Here is a 20,291-nt window from a genome sequence, read left to right on the forward strand (position 1 = left end):
AAATGCATACTTGATGTCCACAGAATGAATTTTCCACTTCTTTTGATAAATTGGTTTCAAAAGGACAAGAAATGATTCTAGCACACATGTTGATGAATCTTTTTAAAGTTCTTTTTTGCAGATGTTCATCGTGTTACCCTGCTGCAGTCATCACACTTGGGTTATCCTGTCATCAGGCGGTCCCGCAGTCGGCCTGAATTCCAAAGTCTTGGTCCGGCGTTGATTGCTGTCGCTTCTTCCCTGATGTCAGTGCGCCAGGGGTATATAAGAGGCATCCCACGACATTTTCTTCAGTCTTTCTTGCCGCACGGTGCCTGAAGCAGAAGCAGTTCGCAAGTGCCAGTCGGCCGACACCTGAGATTTTCGAATCGAGTTTCAGTCCGAAGTCTTCAAAGCTAAGTACCCCGTTGGGGAACCTTTTCTTGCCTCAGTCCGATGTCAGAAAAAGTTAACAATTGCATTTCTTGTGGGAAGCAAATACCTCATAAGGACTTTCATTCTTTTTGTATACCTTGCCTAGGCCCAGACCGCCTCATCACTGGTCGTCAGTTTTGTGCTAGGTTCAATAAGCGAACTATAAAGCGACGCTTTGATTTCGCGCGACACTACTTCGGTAGGAAATTTAATTACACTATGCCTTCGGAGCAACCGACTACCGACGTGCATAAAAAACGCAAAGATAAAGACAGGCAGCCTAGATCCAAGCCAGACTCCGAGGCCTCGGCTGGGCCCGTCGCCGGTTCTCCGGTTTTCAATGAGGCGCCTATGCAGCCCCTGGCTACCACAGAATTGGATCCCCAGACCGTTTCGGATTCTCTAGCAGAGAGTGCTAGGCCGACGCAGCCATTTTCTTTAGGCCCTACCGACGACATTGCAGAAGGAGAAGCCTGTGCTGTAGAAACACCTTTGGTTACTGAAGGTGTCTTCAGACCGACTACTCTCACCATAAAATCTTATGCTAAGCTTAAGACTCCTCTAAAACCAAAAAAGACTGCACTTCAGTCTTCAGTTCAAGGCCCCATGCCTAGGAAACAGATGCTTAAAATGGCTGAAGATTTGATTTCTTTATTCAGGGGTTCCCAACCCCCCGTCCCCGACAAAAGGCCTAGACAAGAGGAGGTTTATGCCTCCTCTGATCAAGTATCTATTTCCTCAGGCTCTTCTGAGGAACAGGATTACTCCTTTCCCCCTTATGAAGATTCTGATGCTGAAGATTCCATTCCTTCTGCTTCTCCCCCTGAAGACTATTCCTTTGGGGAAACCTTACATAACATGAAGGAACATTTCCACTGGGAAGGTCAGGACTACTCCGACTCTAAGAAAAGGCTCCGAGAGTTTCTTTTACTCCCCCAGCACAGACCACTTGCTATCCCGCCAGTTTTAGACATTTTGGATGATGTTTACTTAGAATCTAGTCTAAATCCAGATTCTCTTGCCTCCTGCTCCAGCCAAACCAAATAGATACTATAGAGTGCCTGACTCACACAAATTCCTTTACAAAAGCCCTGTCGCTGATCCAGAGACAATCTCCCAGGGTCCCAAAGGGGCTAAGGCTTCTATGGCTAAAAATCCTGTACCCTCTGAAAGGGACTCCAGAGCACTAGATAGGTGGGGGAAGAAGGTTTACACCTCAGCTACTCTAGCTATGAGAGCACTAAATTGTCAATTTCACATGCTTAAATACCAGCAATTCCTAATGTCTCAAATAAAACAAAAGATGAGCATGCACCCTCAAGATGAGCATGCACCCTCAACAGTCTGAATTCAAGGAAATGCAGGATCTGTTGCATGCAGCTGAACAGGTGGGCAAACATACTTTACAATGTGGATTTGATTCCTTGGAAGCTTCCTGTAGAGCAGCTGTTACTGGGTCTGTTATATGTAGGCATGCTTGGTTAAAGGAACAAACTCTGCCTGATCATGTTAAAGCAAAGTTACTAGATGCACCCTTACAGCAGGATGTCTTATTTGGGGTTAAAGCAGAAGAGGTTTTAAAGAAAATGGAGGATAAGGCAAAATCTATGCAGACGGCCAAAGATTTCTTACAGGTACAGCCCCCACGCTTCAGCAGAAATTGGCCAACAAAAAATTGGTCCTTTCCATCTTCTGACAGACCACAGAGGGGTAAATACAGGCGCCCAAGGGGCAGAGGACAAGCGCAAATCCCTTACAAACCTCGCCAATGGGGCACTGCAACACAGAAGGGAGGAGAAGACAGGTCCCAAACTATTAGAAGGCAAACACAATGACTTAAACCTCAAGCTGCCAAGCAAAACTCTCTTGGCAGCTCCCTTGGGAGGAAAATTAGCACTTTTTGCAGACAACTGGCGCATCGTCACAAAGGACAAATGGGTCCTAGACATTATCTCACAAGGATACAGATTCCATTTCCACACCTTGCCAAGGATAAAAGGAATGCCAAACCTGCCACAAAATCAATGGGCAGAGGCACAAAAACAAATTACAGCTCTCATGGACATGAGAGCCATTCATCTGGTACCTACACAGGAGCAAGGCCAAGGATTTTACTCAAGGCTCTTTCTAGTTCCCAGAAAGGACAATGCTTGGAGACCCATTCTGGACCTTTCAATGCTAAACACCTTCTTGCAAGTACCCAAATTCAAGATGCTAACACTACAGCAGCTTCTTCCCATGTTGGGCAAGAAAGCTTGGCTAGTAACGTTGGACCTCAAGGAGGCATACCTGCATGTCCCTATCAGACAAAATTGCAGAAGATACCTCCGTTTCATTGCAGGTTCAACCCATTACCAATTCTCTGCACTGCCCTTTGGCTTATCTACTGCGCCCAGGGTCTTCACAAAATGCCTGGCACCAGTAATTGCATACTGCAGACAAAGAGGAATTCAAATATACCCATACCTGGACGACTGCCTCATCCAAGCAGAAAGCAAGGACATTCTCTTACAACATCTGGCTTTTGTAAAACACCACCTAAGTTGCCTAGGGTACACAGTAAACGAAAAGAAATCAAAACTAGTGCCCTCACAAAATATGACATTCCTGGGTGCCATCTTGAATACAACGGCCCAGATGGCTTATCTGACGCCAGACAAACAACTACAACTAACTCAATACTTCAAAACAATGGCAACAAAGACCCAACTCCCTGCAAGAAAAATTCTGCAGGCCTTGGGCTTCATGGCATCTTGCATACTACTAATACCATTTGCAAAACTGCATATGAGGAAATTACAATGGTACCTAAAAAGCGTATGGACTCAACACAGCCACAGCTTGGAAACAATGATACCTCTCATTTCCTGCCTTCAACAGGAGTTTCTATGGTGGTCACAGGCATGTCACCTCAACAAGGGCCAGCCTTTCACCTTACCCCCAGCCAGGCAGACTATGACAACAGATGCATCGGACTATGCCTGGGGGGTACACATGGCAGGATGGTGCGTTCAAGGCATATGGACTGCAGATCAAAGGAATCTGCACATCAGTCAAAAAGAAATGCTAGCTGTACAGAATGCCCTGACAGCCTTCAAGGACCTCTTACATCCAGGACAGCTTACCATAAGGACAGACAACACCACAGTAATGTGGTACATAAACAAACAAGGGGGTACACACTCCTACCCTCTATGCAGGCAAGCAATGACTTTGTGGAACACAGCACTGGCTTACCAAGTTCAATTACAAGCTCAATTCCTGCCAGGAAAAAAGAACACATTGGCAGACGACCTAAGCAGAAACATCATGGATCCCCACGAGTGGAAACTGGATCCACCAGTATTTGCAATGATAACTCAAAAATGGGGGCACCCAGACATAGACCTGTTTGCCAGCCCCCAAAACTATCAGCTAACAAAATTTTGCACAAGGACATTTCACCATCAAGCTTGGAAAGTGGATGCACTCTCATTCAGTTGGAAAATGCTCACAGTATATGCCTTCCCTCCATTGCCCCTTCTCACAAAGGTGCTGCTGAAAGCCAGGATGGAGAGACCCCAAATGATACTCATTGACCCAGACTGGCCACGCCAGCACTGGTACCCACTATTAAGGAATATGGCCCAGGGCCCACCATGGATTTTACCACAAATTACTCATCTGCTCACACAGCAAGACAGTCACATTCTACACAGCCAGCTCAAAACCTTAAACTTGGCTGCATGGCAAATCCCCTAAGCAACCAGCCAGCTCCTCTTTCACAAGCTGTTATGGATGTTATTCTGGAGGCCAGGAGACCCAGCACCAGGAAAGCCTACTCAGACAAATGGAAAAGGTTCTGCGCCTGGAACCAAGATAAAGGCCAAAATACCCTTCAGCCGGACATACCTCAGATTCTACAATATTTAACTGAGATGTTACACAAAGGGCTTTCTTTTTCATCTATTAAAATCCACACCTCAGCTATTTCAGCTCACTACAACACGGATCCACCCTTATTTTCACATCCACTTCTAAGGCAGTTTCTCAGAGGGGCCAAAAACATTAGGCCTCCCAGGAGAGCACCAACACCAACTTGGGACCTCAATTTTGTTCTGGAAAAACTCACGCTACCTCCTTTTGAGCCCGCTTTCTCAGCTGACTTAAAGTTTATATCATGGAAGACTGCCCTGCTCCTAGCAATTACTTCAGCCAGAAGAGTCTCAGAGCTTCAGGCACTAATGGCAGTAGAGCCTTTCCTCATTTTTCATCAAGACAGAGTTTCTCTACGAACTAACCCCTCCTTTATGCCTAAGGTGGTATCCAGTGTGGCTCTAAATCAAACCATCCATTTACCCATCTTCTTTCCAAATCCACAGAACAAAGGAGAAAGACTCCTGCATTCCTTGGACATTCACAGACAGCTACGTTACTACTTGGATAAAACTAAGGTTTTCAGAAAATCTGACCAGCTTTTTGTATCCTATGCTACAGCATCACAAGGAAAGGCTATCTCAAAACAGGCCATTTCCAAATGGATAGGACATTGCATACGTATTTGCTACACCCACCATGGAAAACCAGTTCCTGCTAGCATAAGGCCCCACTCTACCAGGGCAGCAGCTACATCTACAGCCTTCCTCAGGGGGGTGCCAACCAAGGATATTCTGGAAGCTGCAACTTGGAGTTCAGTACACACCTTCACCAAACACTATCACTTACCACTTTACTCGAAGACTAGAGCTGGCTTCGCCACTGCAGTTTTGCAGGGCCTTCTAGCCTCCTCTATCCCTGTTTGACTCCACCTCCCATCCTTAGCTTTGGGATTCTACCCAAGTATGATGACTGCAGCAGGGTAACACGATGAACATAGTGCAGTTTTGTACCTACCATAAAATGTAGATGTTCGAGTGTATACCCTGCTGCAGTCCAGGTTACCCTCCCTCCATCCCCTCTGACCTAACTAAAACCTTTCAATACCTTAAAAACTGATACAACCTTTGTGGTGTATTTGCTTATAGCTGGAGGGATGTTTTGCTTGTGCTAAACTTTTATTATTGGTACTAGCTACTGACCACCTTTTGGGGGGCACCTGACATCTGGGGCAAGAAAAACTGAATAAAATGGCTCGGATGCCTCTTATATACCCCTGGCGCACTGACGTCAGGGAAGAAGCAACAGCAACCGACGCCGGACCAAGACTTTGGAATTCAGGCCGACTGCGGGACCGCCTGACGACAGGATAACCCAAGTGTGATGACTGCAGCAGGGTATACACTCGAACATCTACATTTATGGTAGGTATAAAACTGTACTATTTCTTCACACCTCTTATCATAAGATGTGCTTTGAATGTTATTACTTTTGGAATTTCTTTGATAATATAAATCCACCTGGTAGAGATGCATTTTTGTACAACATTAACAACCTCTTCAAAAACATCATTATCTTTTCGGCTACTTGGCTTGTCCAGTTTTGCTAATTCAACAGTACATCCACATTAATATGTCATATATCTTATGTGAGCCAGATGTTTCTATCTGATCAGTTCCTGGTTCAGTCTGACTGTCTTCTACATGCAGCATATCAACAGACCCTTCAATATCAGCTGGATGAAGGATTTAAAATTATACCAGTAGTTGAATCTTCTTTTATCTTAACCAGTCCATGCTACAGTTTCAGTTGTGTGTAGCATCCCTTTTTCTCTGTCCATAAATCTTGTTTGATCTTTACTGAGACTGAGTCTGTAAACATCTTGTCACACCTGTGGCTGCTTTACTTCATCAGCACCAAATTCTTCCTTACTTCAGAATTCTGTATCATATCCTCATTTCCCTTTTCTGAGTTGCTTGGTAACATTTCTGCTAAATGAGTCACCTCATTGTCCTTTTAGTAATGTATTTGTTGGCCACTTCTGTCTTGACTTTATACAGCCTGAAGGTATACACCCTTAAAAAAATACTGTCACATGTCATAAATACTACAGCTGAATTAAGGCCAGTGATGACTTCAAGTCCTTTGCACTTTGCATAGTTAACATTTTGCAGTATACCTTGTTTCCCAGTTGAGACTTTTCAAGCATGGTATGAAGCTGTTTTCATAATGCTGTCTATATTCTGTCCTAACATTCAGCCTCAGCAAATGCTGTCTTTGCTGCATCATCAATCCCCTTTTTCCTATTTTTTTCTACATGGGGTGGGTTATTGTGTCAAGTGTCACCATGTTTCTCAATTCAGTGCCACTGCCCTACCTTCTTCAGTGGTCTTGGCTGACAGCTGCAGATCTTCTCTCATGCAATCCTTCCATCCATCTCTTTGCTGGATACCCTAATTTCCTCTTGCCTTCTTCCTGTATCTCCAAAATCTTTTTTAGCAGATTGTCTTCTGCTTTCCTGCACATGTGCCCTGACCACCATAATCTTTTATCTTTGACATTCTCTGCAGTTGGAACTACTTTGGCTTCTGCTCTGATGTTCTCATTTCGTCTGTCCCACAATGACACCCATCTTGGACACTTTATCTGTATCATGTCTAGCATCCACAACTGCTGTTCCTTCATTGTCCAGGTTTCTGTACCATACAGTAGTAGTATTGTTTTGTACTCTTTGCTTTTCAGCTTCATTGGCATTCTTCTGTCATATACTACTACTGACACTCTGGGCCAGTTGGCTGAAGCTCCTCTGATTCTAGCTTTGACCTCCTCGTTCAGACTTCCATTCACTTAAACCTCTTGTACCAGATACTTGAAGCTGTTCACCTTTTCCACTTTTTCCCTTCTGTCTCAATTTTCTCCTGCTTCTGATTTCCCAGATTTGCTGCCATCACAACTGTCTTATTTGTACTCAGTTTCATCCCATGTATTTTCAGTTTTGCATTCCCTTCTCATATCTTTTGCTGAAGTTCTTGCTTAGAGTCTGCCTGTAATGCCACATCATCTGCATACAGCAACTTTGTTGATCTGTTCCCTCCAACCTGTTTGCTGATGTAGTCTGTCACCAGTATGAACAGCAGTGGGCTCAGAGCTGAGCTCTGATGCACACCCACTCCCCCTGGCAACCCCTTCATGAGACTGAACATTGTTCTTCTTGAGTCATTGAGTCCTGTACATAGCCTACACTAATTCTACCAATGTTTCAGGGACTTCAGACCATCTCAGGACTGCTTGCATCAGTTTTCTTGTGACTTTATTGTATGCTTTCTCCCATTCTAGGAATTACCAGTTAGATGCTTTCCTCATCTCTAGCTTCTTCTCAGCTGTTTTTCTCACTGTGAGCATCAGGTCAGTTGTGCTGTATCCTAATCTAAAAGTGAACTGCTCATCTCCATTCTTACTTATTACTGCTCTTGTGTATTCCTTTATCAGTCACCCCTTCACTACTTAGTGCCATGTGGCAGGTGTTTGATACCTCTATACTGCCCATAGTTGTAAATAGCCCCCTCTGTTCTTGTACATTAGCACTAGAATGCTTGTTCTCCAGTCATCATTCTTTCCATATGGCTTTAGTATCTTCTGGAGACATTTCTCTCCTAACTCAGCCAACATCTTGATAATATTTGCTGTGACTCATCTGAACCTGCTGTTTTCCCTGACTTCATTTTCCTTGGTATGATTCTTTCTTCTAGTGTAGCCTCCTTTTCCTTCTTCATCATAGACTGTCTGGGACAGTACAGCTTCTCTGTGGTAGTCTTCATTCAGAAGGTTCTGGAAGTACTCTTTCCATGTGCGTTTGATGTCTTGTGGACTGGTGAACTGGTTGTTGCTAGTATCCCTTATGAAGGGTTTTTGATTGCTGTCTTCTTTATCTTTCTGTCTTGGCCTTGCAACCTGATAGTTTTTTTTTTTTTTTTTTTGTGTGCCATTTGCTGAGTCACTATCCCTAAGCTAGTAGGGTGCCTCTGATGTCTTGTTCTTTGCTATTGCAACTGTTCTGTTATATTCTTTGTTGGACAACCTGTTTTCCTTTGTGAGCAGGTCTGTCTTTTTTATCTCCCACATTTTTCTGCACCCCTTCTTTCTTTTGATAACTTTCTGGGCTTCTGCATTCCATCACTGTCTTTAATGCATATGATGCTGAAATACACTATCCCTCAGCCACGCTTCTTGTGGCCCATTCTAGATAAGACAACGTATTAATCAGAACAGAAGGGAGAGATGGGTTCTTGTCCAAACATAACCTGATATGCAAAGATTCTGTGTGTTCACAATATTTCTGGCACTGAAGTTTGTAATTTTATCAGAGATGTCAAGGTATCTTGTACTGGGTTCAAGCTAATGCAAGTCCATAGCAAATGTTTCATTATATTCCCAGATCAGAAGCATGCAAGCAACAGACCTAGGTTTATGTCATTTATACTTCAGAAAAACATCACACTTCTCAACAATCTTTATGAATTTAAGTCACTGGTAGTTTACATCTTATTACTTGGTCATTTTCCTTTTCAAACACTGTTTCTGTCCTTTTAGAGGATGTTTTACTTATCTACAAAGGTACCTAAAATGGAACTACTTCTTTTCCAGTGAGAGAGTTAATTTCGCCGATATTTTTAGTTTTTTGATGGAATGCATTACTTTTCCACTCCCAAACCTGAAATTCCTACTACAAAGTATATCAGTTTTCAACATATTTCCACCTCCCTCTGACTGACTTCATAGACTATATGTGTATATGCTGGATCAGTCACAGCTGACCCTACTACAAAAACTCTGCATCTGAAACCAGCACTTTGGCAATTAAAGTTATACTGCTTTCTGCTTTAACTTGTTATTTTGCATTTGCCCATTATTTTTGCTTGATTACCTCTGTTTGGGAGGTTTATTTTTAGCTCAGTGATAGGTGCTGTAGCATACAGCACATTTGTATCTCATCCCATACTTGTCTAGTGAATTCATACCTTCTTATGTCTGTCTCACCAAGCTCTTATGTCTCCCTAGTTTCTTAATTCCTTTCTGCTCTGTGAAATATGTTGGATACTGACTTGCATTAATATCTGTTGCAGTATCAGAGAGATTCCTTTCCCCCAAACCTGCTTTAAGGTTGACTTCATTAATGAAAAGTTAAGTTCAGTATAGGTTGCTAATGTTGATCTTCTTTTAAATTTCAGTGTACAGGATCGAACCGCTTAAAAGCAAGTATAAAATCTGGAAGCAGCATATTATACATACACATTTGACTGTATGACTCTAAATCAGTCACATAAACTGCAGCAGAAATCACACTATGATAAATTGATCAAAGTCAGAGTATGCCTTATAAGTCTGACTTTTTTCTTTTCTCAAACACACAGAATCAAGTCTAGTTCTCAAAGTGGGCATTCATTTTCATTTGTGTTCAAATCCTCTGGTGAAATCTGTATTGCAGTCTTTTGCTCTCTCATTGACAGCTTAACTTAAGTTGCATACTTTCATTATTGCAGCTCAGTAACCTGATACCATCTTCTGCTAGCTGGTGAAAAGGTTCAACAAGCTAGTTTAGTTTTCTACACATATGGAATTTATTTTATTGAGCATTCAAACTACAGATGCAGCTCCACAGGAATGCACAGGAACACATTTCAGTGTAAACTGAGGCAGAAGCACATATTCATTGCTGTAAAGGCATATATTGCTGTAAAAGAAGTGTCATAACGCAAAGCAGAAACCAGGTGCTGCAGTAAAAAGTATCCTACCAAACAGATATTGCTGTAAAAGTCAAAACAAAACAGCTGCATACTTAATGTGGACATCCACATTATCCACTATTATATTACAGTGCTAAACTATACAGTTTATTACTGTTTTACTTGCTGAATGTAATTGTACTACTGTTATATATCCTAGTCTGGATGTTTTCTAACTGCCCAGGCATTGTATAAAGCCACAAATAATGACCATGCCCATATAATGCTTTTATTTATTTATTGACATTTGATTACCAAGAAAGTCTGAGTGGGTAGGTGCTCATTTTTATGGTGGCTGGGAGAAAAGCTCCAAAATATTGCAAAATTGTGCTTAAAATGTTTTTGCAATCTTCAAAAATAATGCAAAAACATCTACAATTTAAATAATTATACCAAATTAGATATAATGTGAAAACATTGGTTAAAAACAAATGCAACTTATCTGACAATGATGTAATATGTAGAGAAGTTTTAGCCAGTTTATAGAGAAATTAAAGATACGTTAATGTAATGCAAACAGGAATTACAATATGAAGTGAGAGAAAAAACAGGGTCTTGGCATATATAGAAAGAGTGTTGGGGAGAGAATTCATTGAAATAAGGAAGTGAGTGAAACAAGGAGAGTAAGGAGGTGTAAGGGAGGAATAGCACTCGTGGTTGATAGTTAGGGATATAGTTTATCCTGGGCTTGATCAAGATTAAAGCCAGATTTGGGCTTGGATGACTTTCAGAATGGTTTTAAAGAAATGAAGGAAAGGTGTTGACCTGATGAGTACAGGTAAAAATTTCCAGGCTTTAGCAACATGGTATGAATACAGACCATGCATAGCAGATTTGACAGGTTTGTAATGCTTAGATGTAAAAATGATTCTTACCCACATCATGGCATCTGGTAGTCACATCAAGCGGCAGCTAGATTTTCTGAAGTAACTGGGTATGCAGCCTCTTTCCGTACACCTGAAGCTGATGCTAACAAATGTTTTTTGAATAATGGAATCCTCTAAAACAAACCCACCAAAAAGCTCTTATGCTATTTAATTTTTAACACTTTTATTTAAGTTAGCACTTAAGACGTAGGCATGCATACATTAGAAAGGAAAACGAACCTTATTGACACTTTTTTCATTTACATACATTATTCATTACATTTATGTTTTCTTTCTTTGTACAACGTCATTCAGACCAACATTACATAAATTGAGCAACCCCTGCCTTCCCTTAAACCTCAATCCTCCTGAATATTTCTCTGCGTATGCTATTCACATACATTTCATTTATTTCTATTTCATTTGCTACTTCTGTTTTCTAAAGATTCCAGTTACAGTTCTTTTATCTCTTTTACAATATCCAGTAGTTCAGATAAAGTTGGTTTAGATTTCCATTCGCTGCCAAAAAAATTAGTTACTAGAAAGTGTAAATCAACTCTGTTTAACACTTCTATACACCTAAAGGGACATATAGCAGCTCACAAAAAACTCTCTTCTTGCCCCCTAGCCTCACTCTTCTCTAATTACCCTCCTCCTTACTATCATGCCTTAAGTTGCCTACAGGTTACATCTTTCTTTTTCCATTCATGCCTTGCACACTGTAATTGTATGTAATGTAAATAGTAACTTTGCTTGTATTGAATCTATGTTGTCTAACCACATCATCATATGAAATTTATATTATTGCATCTGGAGCAAAGTTGCATCTGGTTACAAAGACATGCATCTGGAGCATTTCTCCCCGGGCCTCCACTGAAAATTGGCTTTGTTCCCAGTCATTCTTTCCCAGTAAACAAATGTGAAATAAAAAATGAATTTGTTCATGTAAACTGTGTATAATTCTGTTTATTTTTTTCTATTGTAGTTTACCTTAACAATTTCTTGTCTTACACATTGTACCCTATTGGCAGAACTTGAAAAAGTCCACTGGTGTTTTACCCTGTCTAATAAATAGTATTGGGTTTGGACAAGTTCTTTACCTTCATGTTTTATGGTGTTTAAACATTTATGCAGATGTACAACAGTTTTCAGTATGCATTGCTCTTTCAACTTTGTCTGTTATTTTGGATAATGTTTTACGTTATTTTTTCTCTTCTAATCTTCTCTATTTCTGTGACCATTTGACTGCTGTATTGTTTTTTACTTCTTTCATTCTTAAATCTTCATGAGAAGATAATTTATGGTTATGATAGTCATCAGTCTTGATAGCAGGCACAGGGACAAAAACAATACAGGAAATAAATAGTGCACTGTAGCATATATTTTTTCCCAGTTAAGTATGCAGCTAAAGCTCATTTAATGTAATGAGCTATACAACTCTGTTTGTTGTTCTAGACCAGGTGTCTCAAACCTAAACACAGGTTCTGTGGGAGGGCTAGCCAACTCAGGCAAAGGCCACAGTCTCCAAGACAAAAAGAAATGTAGGAAATGCAGGTGGAAAAGTAGTGAAGTCGCTTCCGCCATTTGTAGTTATGCTGGTTTGAGGGTTGCCTGAAATACGAGAGCCAAATGTTTGAGACCCCTGTTGTAGACTGATTTCCTTTTCCACTTTAGACATTAAAGCTGCATCTCCTCTGATTATACTAAAGCTATCATTTCATAACACCAGAAGTGTATAGTAAACTCGTGGGATTATTAAAATATAAAAAAAAACTTCAAATTCAATTTAAATCAGTCAGTTTAACACCCTGAATTAGTCCAGGTGGTTATTTCTTCTACAGAAACGCCCTTTTAGAATTTCTCTAAGAGAGTACATTTTAACAACCCACAAAATGTTTACATGCCTTATCTAATACAGATGCCACAAAAGCACTTGCATCAATCCATTAAGAGTGTTAGAACATCAGATCCCTAAAATCTAACAGAAATTTTAGTAAAGATGTATATAAACAACTTCCTCAAAACATGGTAGAAAAATGTTACATTTCTCAGTTACATTTAAAAAAAGATAACTCACTGGAGTTTTAAAAACAATTCTTGATGTGACTTCCACTGAAAACCAAACTATTTATTTATTTTATTATACATTTGTTAACCGGGATAGTCTACTGGACACAGGTCCATTTTCAGTGGAGTCCCGGGGAGAAAAGCTCCAGAATTAAAGAATACATGTAATAATATATAATGTATAGACAATAGTTACAAAGAAAAGTTACTTTCATGTACAGTTATACATAGCACAAGTAGTAATTACAAACATATAATAACACGATTGGTGAAACAGAGAAGCAATACATTACTAAAGCCTCAAAGCCTACGAGAACATCAACATAATGTCTGGAGTGACAAGTGTAAAACAACATCAGCATAATGGTGGATGAAAGACTAAACCAGAACAAAATCTCATTTTCATTAATCATATGTATATGTACAGCCCTAGGACCTAGACCCATTAGTTGTAATTAAAAATTGTCATGTAAGATTGGGAGTGGTGAGCATAGTAAAGGGGGGGCTAAACTACAGGAGGGTCTAACCTGGTGTAGTGCAGGAGCATAGCCAGCTGTTAATGAGATGGATTTTTAATAATTGTTTAAACTGATTAAATGGAAAATATGGAAATATGGAATATATGAAATCTGGAAATATCTAAATGAAGTACTAGCCTATATCATTTCCTTTCAGTGTTTTCCCAGCTTATAAGCACTTTACAGGAACCCAGCTTTTGGGTCCAGAATAGATCCATTTACCTCCAAAACTTTTATGGTACAGGACGATGCCAAATAAGGCCTCCCATTATTTTTCTTCCTTTTAGATCTCATCATAGACTAGTAGCTGCAACTCATTAGAGTTGATTTGGTACTTTACATTAAAAACCTTCAATACTATTCCTTTCCCATGAACACTCTACACAGCTTTTGTACTTATTGCTTAATTATTTTTTATAGATTAAATTGGCTTTTAACAGCTGAATGGAAGTATACACTCATGTCTTATAAATAATAGACAAATACAAAATGTCCACTGTTAGAGTTGTCATTTTTTTAGATTTTTGGACCCACCTCCCTAATTATTTTACATAAATTGAACAAGACTGTCCCAAATTTGTTACAGTTTCCTTACAAATTCTGAATACATATTAATCATCCAGTATACCTACATTGCTCATTAGTTTACTTTTTACAGTTATTCAGATGTATTTTAGCACATCCATGTTAACTTTTTTATGCAGTATATAGACCTTTCTTATACTTTATTTTAGAATGCAATAAACATCCTAATAATAATAATACTTTCCTTAATTACTTAGAACAAGTCATATCAGCAGTCCATATGTCTTAACTTACTACTTTGCAGAGTTATTTCCTACTAGAAATTAAATATTATTTTATTTGATTGTGCTTACAGTGCTTAAACTTTCTTCAGAAGTTGATTTTTACTTCCTTTTCGTTAAAATGCTGTCTCTACAGTATAGAACATTTAGTGAAACTGCCATCTAGACCTAATCCAACAGTAGATACTAGTTCAACTGTTGATGTTAACTTTAGCATAGGTGACCGTGCTCCAAACACTTCAACATAGTTTTTCAAGACACCCCTCCCCATGCATACTCTTATGTAGACCTATTCAGGAATAAAAAAGCCATGCTTATTATCCATTTAAACATTCTAAACCCATTCCCCATATTCAACCTCAGTGATCCCAACTTCGCTTTAAACTGCTTTCCTTGAGAAACTTTCCACCCTGCATGTTGCGCCATTCCCTCTAATTGAAAGGAGATTGATAAGTTAACCATATTCATGACTCAGCCCAGACTAAAATAACTTCTGGCAGCTATGGATTAGTAAGGCATATAGGGTACGTGGCGAAAACAAGAATCCTGTGCTCAGCTGCATCAAATTTACCTAAAGCTAAAGAAAAAAGCCAGGAAAACAACCAGTTCTGCAAACGTGACTTTCACAAGAAATTGGCAGGAATCATGGGGCAGAAACAGAAGATATTTTTGGAAAGAAACGGTGAAAGAAAGGAAGCAAGAAAGGAACTACTGGAAGTGCTGTAGAATCCCCAGAATTTCCCTTCATAGTGTTGTTGTTGTCTTTCGGCTTTTCCCGGTTAGGGGTCGCCACAGTGGAACTCCGGTCCGCTAATGATTGGCAGCAGATTTTCACGAACGCCGAGGTGCCAGCTCGACGTTCAACCTTCAACGAAGGCACGCCCATTTACGCATGTCTTTCGAACGCCCACCCAACTGCGGGGAGGACATGCAGACTCCACACAGAAGGCACTCCCCGCACTCCAGCCGAGAATCGAACGGGAGAACCTCTTGCTGTGAGGCAACAATGCTACCGCTGCACCACCGCGGAAGTAATTTCCCTTCATAGTGTCAGATAGAGAAAACCAACCTTTTGTTAACAAGTGTAAGCATTTCCTAACTGAAACCTTAAAAGATGCAACAAGTTCCCTTGTTACCAAACCCAACCAGTTTTTAATAATTCCTCACGGTCATCTCAGTCATTATCTTCCAATCTTTACAAACTAGCAGCTTACACTGCAAGATTCTACTTTTAAGAAGACTTCTGAAGAACAAGTGAAAAAACCTTACTGAACCTTGGTGAAAAAATGTGTTCATCTTTCTTTAAGTTGCATTCAACATTTATTAAACATGTATGACATCTGATGACAAAAAACAAACAAAAAAGTATAAAATACATTGTAATATTTCACCCCAATCCATTGTTAAACATCAGTGACAATTTTCCTACGAAAAAAACAATAAATGCAACAGTCTAATAACATATTTACATATTTTATATATCCTGGTAATATGCACAACACACACAAAAAAGAAATGTATCATGCTTAAGGATTATGAATTGAATCAAGTCACTAGCCAACAATACAATTGAAGTGGGAAAATGGCACAAAGACATTTCTCCTTCAATAAAGGGAGAAAAAGAATCTCATAACACAAATGTAAGAACAGTAATTTGTATCTGTTTTGCACGGGTGAAAAATTTGGACTTAATTTTACGGCAACAACACTGAGAGCCATTTACTAACAAAACAAATACACTGAAAACAAACTTAGCTTGAGCAGCAATAAACAACTCTTCTTGTGAAACTTCCATATATTGAAATGCATCTGGCAACTCATTAAACTATAAGAGGCCTGATGGGGGATGTATGTAGACAAATATCATTTAGGAAAAAAAGTCTGGTCATGTGGTGCACATGTATCAGATTTTACAGGGGTAGAACAGGAATGTTCCCTACATTTCAAGCCATGAAATATCTAACTGCCATAGCCCTCAACTTCTCACCTCCACAGTCAGGGACACTTTCAGAAATAATCAGTTATAAATGCCCCAGATATGGGACAGTTTTAAAAATACTTTATAATTAACTTGAAAAGTTAACAGAATACGATAAGTACATTAGCTTGCATTTTCTGATGTAAAAGAAGTCCATAGCTCAATAAGTGTCATATTTATTTATTAAGTGTAATCCACAACCTTTTCCCTCCCCCAAATCACTAATTTAAGAAAGGACAGAGCAAAATTTTAAGCCAAAATCAAGGAGGTCCCTTAAAATCAGAAGGATTTAATAAATATGTGGATTCCAGCTCTTCTTCCTTTGGGATCTGATGGCCATCAGTTTTTGAAAGGTAAAGAAGCTGTCACATATTAGTGGCTTAGATTGTCCAAGTTGCCATAATGGTTATTGTTTATTAGTTTGCTGATGCTTTGTATTTTTTATATAACTGAGATAATATTCTTTGTTCAATTGTAGTAATATCATGCATATGCTGTTGGGCATTCAACTGATATAACTTCAAATAGACCTCATTTTTGCATGAACATTTGTTTATTTGTTAACTGGAGTAGAACACTGGTCCACCTGGACTCAGCTTGTGAACACTGTCAGGTTAAGTGACTTTCACATAGTCAGTCGGTAGGCATATGGAAGTTAAGAGAATCAAATCCTGGACAACAGGAAGAAGCTTGATAAGGGCTTATGACAAACAGGAATGACTTTTAAACTTAATCATAGTCCCAAAGGACACAAGAGAATTCACAACACATTCAAAAAGACACTAAAAAATTTACCATGCAAGAACTACTTTATTTATGCCACTAAAATATTACAGTTAAACTGTGTGATACTCAGTGGCAAACAATTATGAAATCACAAAAAGAAAACAAGAAACATATTCTTTTGACAAAGAAGGACCTTTTACCTCTCTCCGCTGTTTCCAGGTTTAGAAGACAGGCTATATAATTCTTGTGTAGAACAAGTGTTTTCCTTTATTTTTTAGGAATGTGAGACTGCTTTCCTTGCAATAACTTTGCATAACTCCTACAGATAGTGTGCAATCCAAACCAACTTGCAGTTCAGCCTCATAAATTCCAAATGAAGGAGCTCAAATTGGTAGTAATTTAAAACTGTATTCTCAATGTTTTAACACTGAAAATAAAAAGCTTCTCATTACAAGACAGTATAAGGCTGCCAGCCCTTAGACGCTATTGCTTCAGCATCAGAGTACTACTGCTGAATTCTGGTAACAGAAAAAAGTTCCCTGTTAATTGCATTCATTTGTATTTTGCTATTTTAAACGGTGATAAACGATACAGCTGCACCTACCAATGCAAAATGAAGCCTACTAAGCTGAAATGATTTAGCAGACATCTCTGGAATGGCTGCAAACCTCCTAATTTATTTGCCTACCAGTTTTCTCTCTTTTTCTTTGATCCAGCATTTGACATCAGTTAGTTTGACTTGCTGGTGTACTGTATGTGATTGCAAAGTCTCCAGAATTGGTAATTAACTAAAATGGATGTGGCTACAAACAAAAATATATGTTGTGGAGGAGTTCACTTCTTGAGAGCTGAGGATGTACTGAAGGATCTTGGGTATATTTCTCACAAAGTATGTATTTACAAAATTGAAAATAAATATGGGAATTTTATTCCAGCTTTCCTTTAATTATAAAAAAGTGTCAGTACAGCCCACAATAACATAAACATTCCTATCCCATACATTACAAAATAAAATAAATTATTTGAACACAGGCAACTTGCTTAGCTCCATCTCTCACTTACACTATTTCAGCAAACAGGTGCTTTGCTAACAGTGTTTAGGGATGAATTTTAATCACAGTAGCCTCAGACCATACAGTCCCATGGTCTGCATTTCAAAGGAAAGCATTCCATTTGATGTTCTTCATCTCACATTGCTGCAGTCCTTACATATGGGTAGTCCGCTGTCCTCGGTCGGCCCGAATACCAAAGTATTAGGCTGACGTCGGTCATGAGCGCCTAGATCTGACATCAGAGCATCAGGGTATAAAAGCGCATGACCGACGTCATATCCTCAGTCTTTTCTGCCGCATGGTCCGATGCAGAAGCAGTGTTTGCAAGTGCCGTCATGCTCTGAAATTTTCGTATTCTGAGTTTCAGACCGAAACCAAGTTGGGCTAAGTACCCCGTTGGGGAATATTTTTGTTTTTTCTTGCCTCAGTTATTTCCGGATGTCAGAAAAAGTGAATAATTGTATTTCTTGTGGGAAACAGATACCGCATAGGGATTACCACTCTCTTTGTATTCCTTGTTTGGGACCTGAGCACGACGTAGTCGGGTGTCGCTTTTGTGCTAGGTTTAATAAGCGCACCATTAAATGTAGGTTAGATTGCGCTAGGCTTGTCTTCGGTAAGTGGTGTAATTATAATATGCCGTCGGATCCTCCGACGCCCGCTACCGCAAAGAAGCGCAAGGACAAATCTTTAAAGTCCAGGCAGGATGAGTCGTCCGTTCCGGATGCCGGTTCTTTAGAAACTTCGGTGGAATCTGGGGATCCAGCCGAGGTTTCACTTGAGTCTCAGGGGGAGGCTTTAGTTTTGCAAGATGTGGCCTCTCAGGAGTCAGGCCAGGCTGAGGGGGCCTCTCAGGTTGCTGTTCTCCCTTCCTTGCCTAAGGTGGTTAGGCCTTCTCCTTCTGTCTCTAGGGCTCCTTCTAAAGGCAGGCCTGCTTTACCTTCCATGGGTGTCAGTCCTAGTTCTGCAGGTTCTGTGCCTAAAAAGCACATGCTTAAAATGGCAGAAGATTTAATTTCTTTAATCAGAGGTTCTATGCCCCTCCTGATAAGAGGCCTAGGGTGGAGCCAGAGGTGGAAAGTTTGGAGCAGGCTTCAGATTACTCAGAGTCTTCGGCTGAAGACATTCAGGATTTTCCTCCTTATTCTGATTCAGATGCAGAGGATTCTACTCCTTCTGCTTCTCCTCCAGAGGATTTATCTTTTCAGAAACCCTGCATTCTATGAGGGAACATTTTAAATGGGAAGGTCAGGATTTCTCAGATTCAAAAGAGGCTTAGGGAATTTTTGTTTTACCACAACATAGGCCCTTGGCTATACCTCCTGTTTTGGATGTTGTTCAAGACGTTTTCTCGAGGCTTCCTTAATCCAGACTCTCTGCCTCCTGCGCCTGTTAAGCCAGATAGGTATTACAGAGTACCTGAGGCTCATAAATATCTGTATAAGAGTCCAAGGGCTGACCCAGAAACTATTAGCCAGGGACCTAAGGGTGTCAGGGCTTCGGTTGTAAAGAATCCAGTTCCTATAGATAAAGATGCTAGAGCTTTGGATAGATGGGGTAAGAAAGTGTATACCTCTTCCACTTTAGCAATGAGGGCTTTGAATTGCCAGTTTCATATGTTGAAGTATCAGAATTTTCTCCTTTCTCAACTAAAATCTAAAGTAGATGCTTTGGCAGAGGGCATAGAGTGTAAAGAATTACAGGATTTGGTACATGCCTCTGAACAGGTGGGTAAGCATTCTTTGCAGTGTGGTTTCGATGCTTTACAGGCTTCTTCCAGGGTGGCTGCCACTGGTTCAGTTATTCGCAGGCATGCCTGGCTTAAGGATCAGAATTTGTCAGAGCATGTTAAAACCAGAATTTTGGATGCTCCTTTACAGTCTGAAGTTTTGTTTGGTTCTCCTGTGGAGTCTGTCTTGAAGAAAATGGAAGACAAGGCTAAGTCAATGCAGACTGTTAAAGATTTTTTGCAGGTGCAGCCTCCTAAGTTTAGCAGGAATTGGCCTACGAAGGGATGGGCTTATCCTTCTTCTGATTTACAGTCTAGGGGTAGATCTAGACGTGGTAGGGGCAGAGCTCAGAGTTCTTTCAGGCCTAGAACATGGAGTTCACCTGCACAATCTACAGGTGAGGGCAGGGGCCAGTCCTTTCGTAAACAGGCCCAATGACCTGCATCTTCAGCTGCCAGATCCTTCCTGTCTGGCAGCTCCTTTGGGAGGAAAGTTG

At 40.1% G+C, this 20,291-nt stretch overlaps 1 protein-coding gene across 2 annotated transcripts in view; it reads left to right on the forward strand.

Annotated features, from left to right (window-relative positions):
- Window positions 1–20,291, forward strand: part of VPS41 (VPS41 subunit of HOPS complex) — a 2,347,711-nt gene that overhangs the window by 420,713 nt on the left and 1,906,707 nt on the right. The window lies entirely within an intron of this gene.

This window comes from Protopterus annectens, chromosome 3.part0 (genome assembly GCF_019279795.1).
Source record: "Protopterus annectens isolate FY-2018-M chromosome 3.part0, PAN1.0, whole genome shotgun sequence".
Classification (NCBI taxonomy): Eukaryota; Metazoa; Chordata; order Ceratodontiformes; family Protopteridae; genus Protopterus; species Protopterus annectens.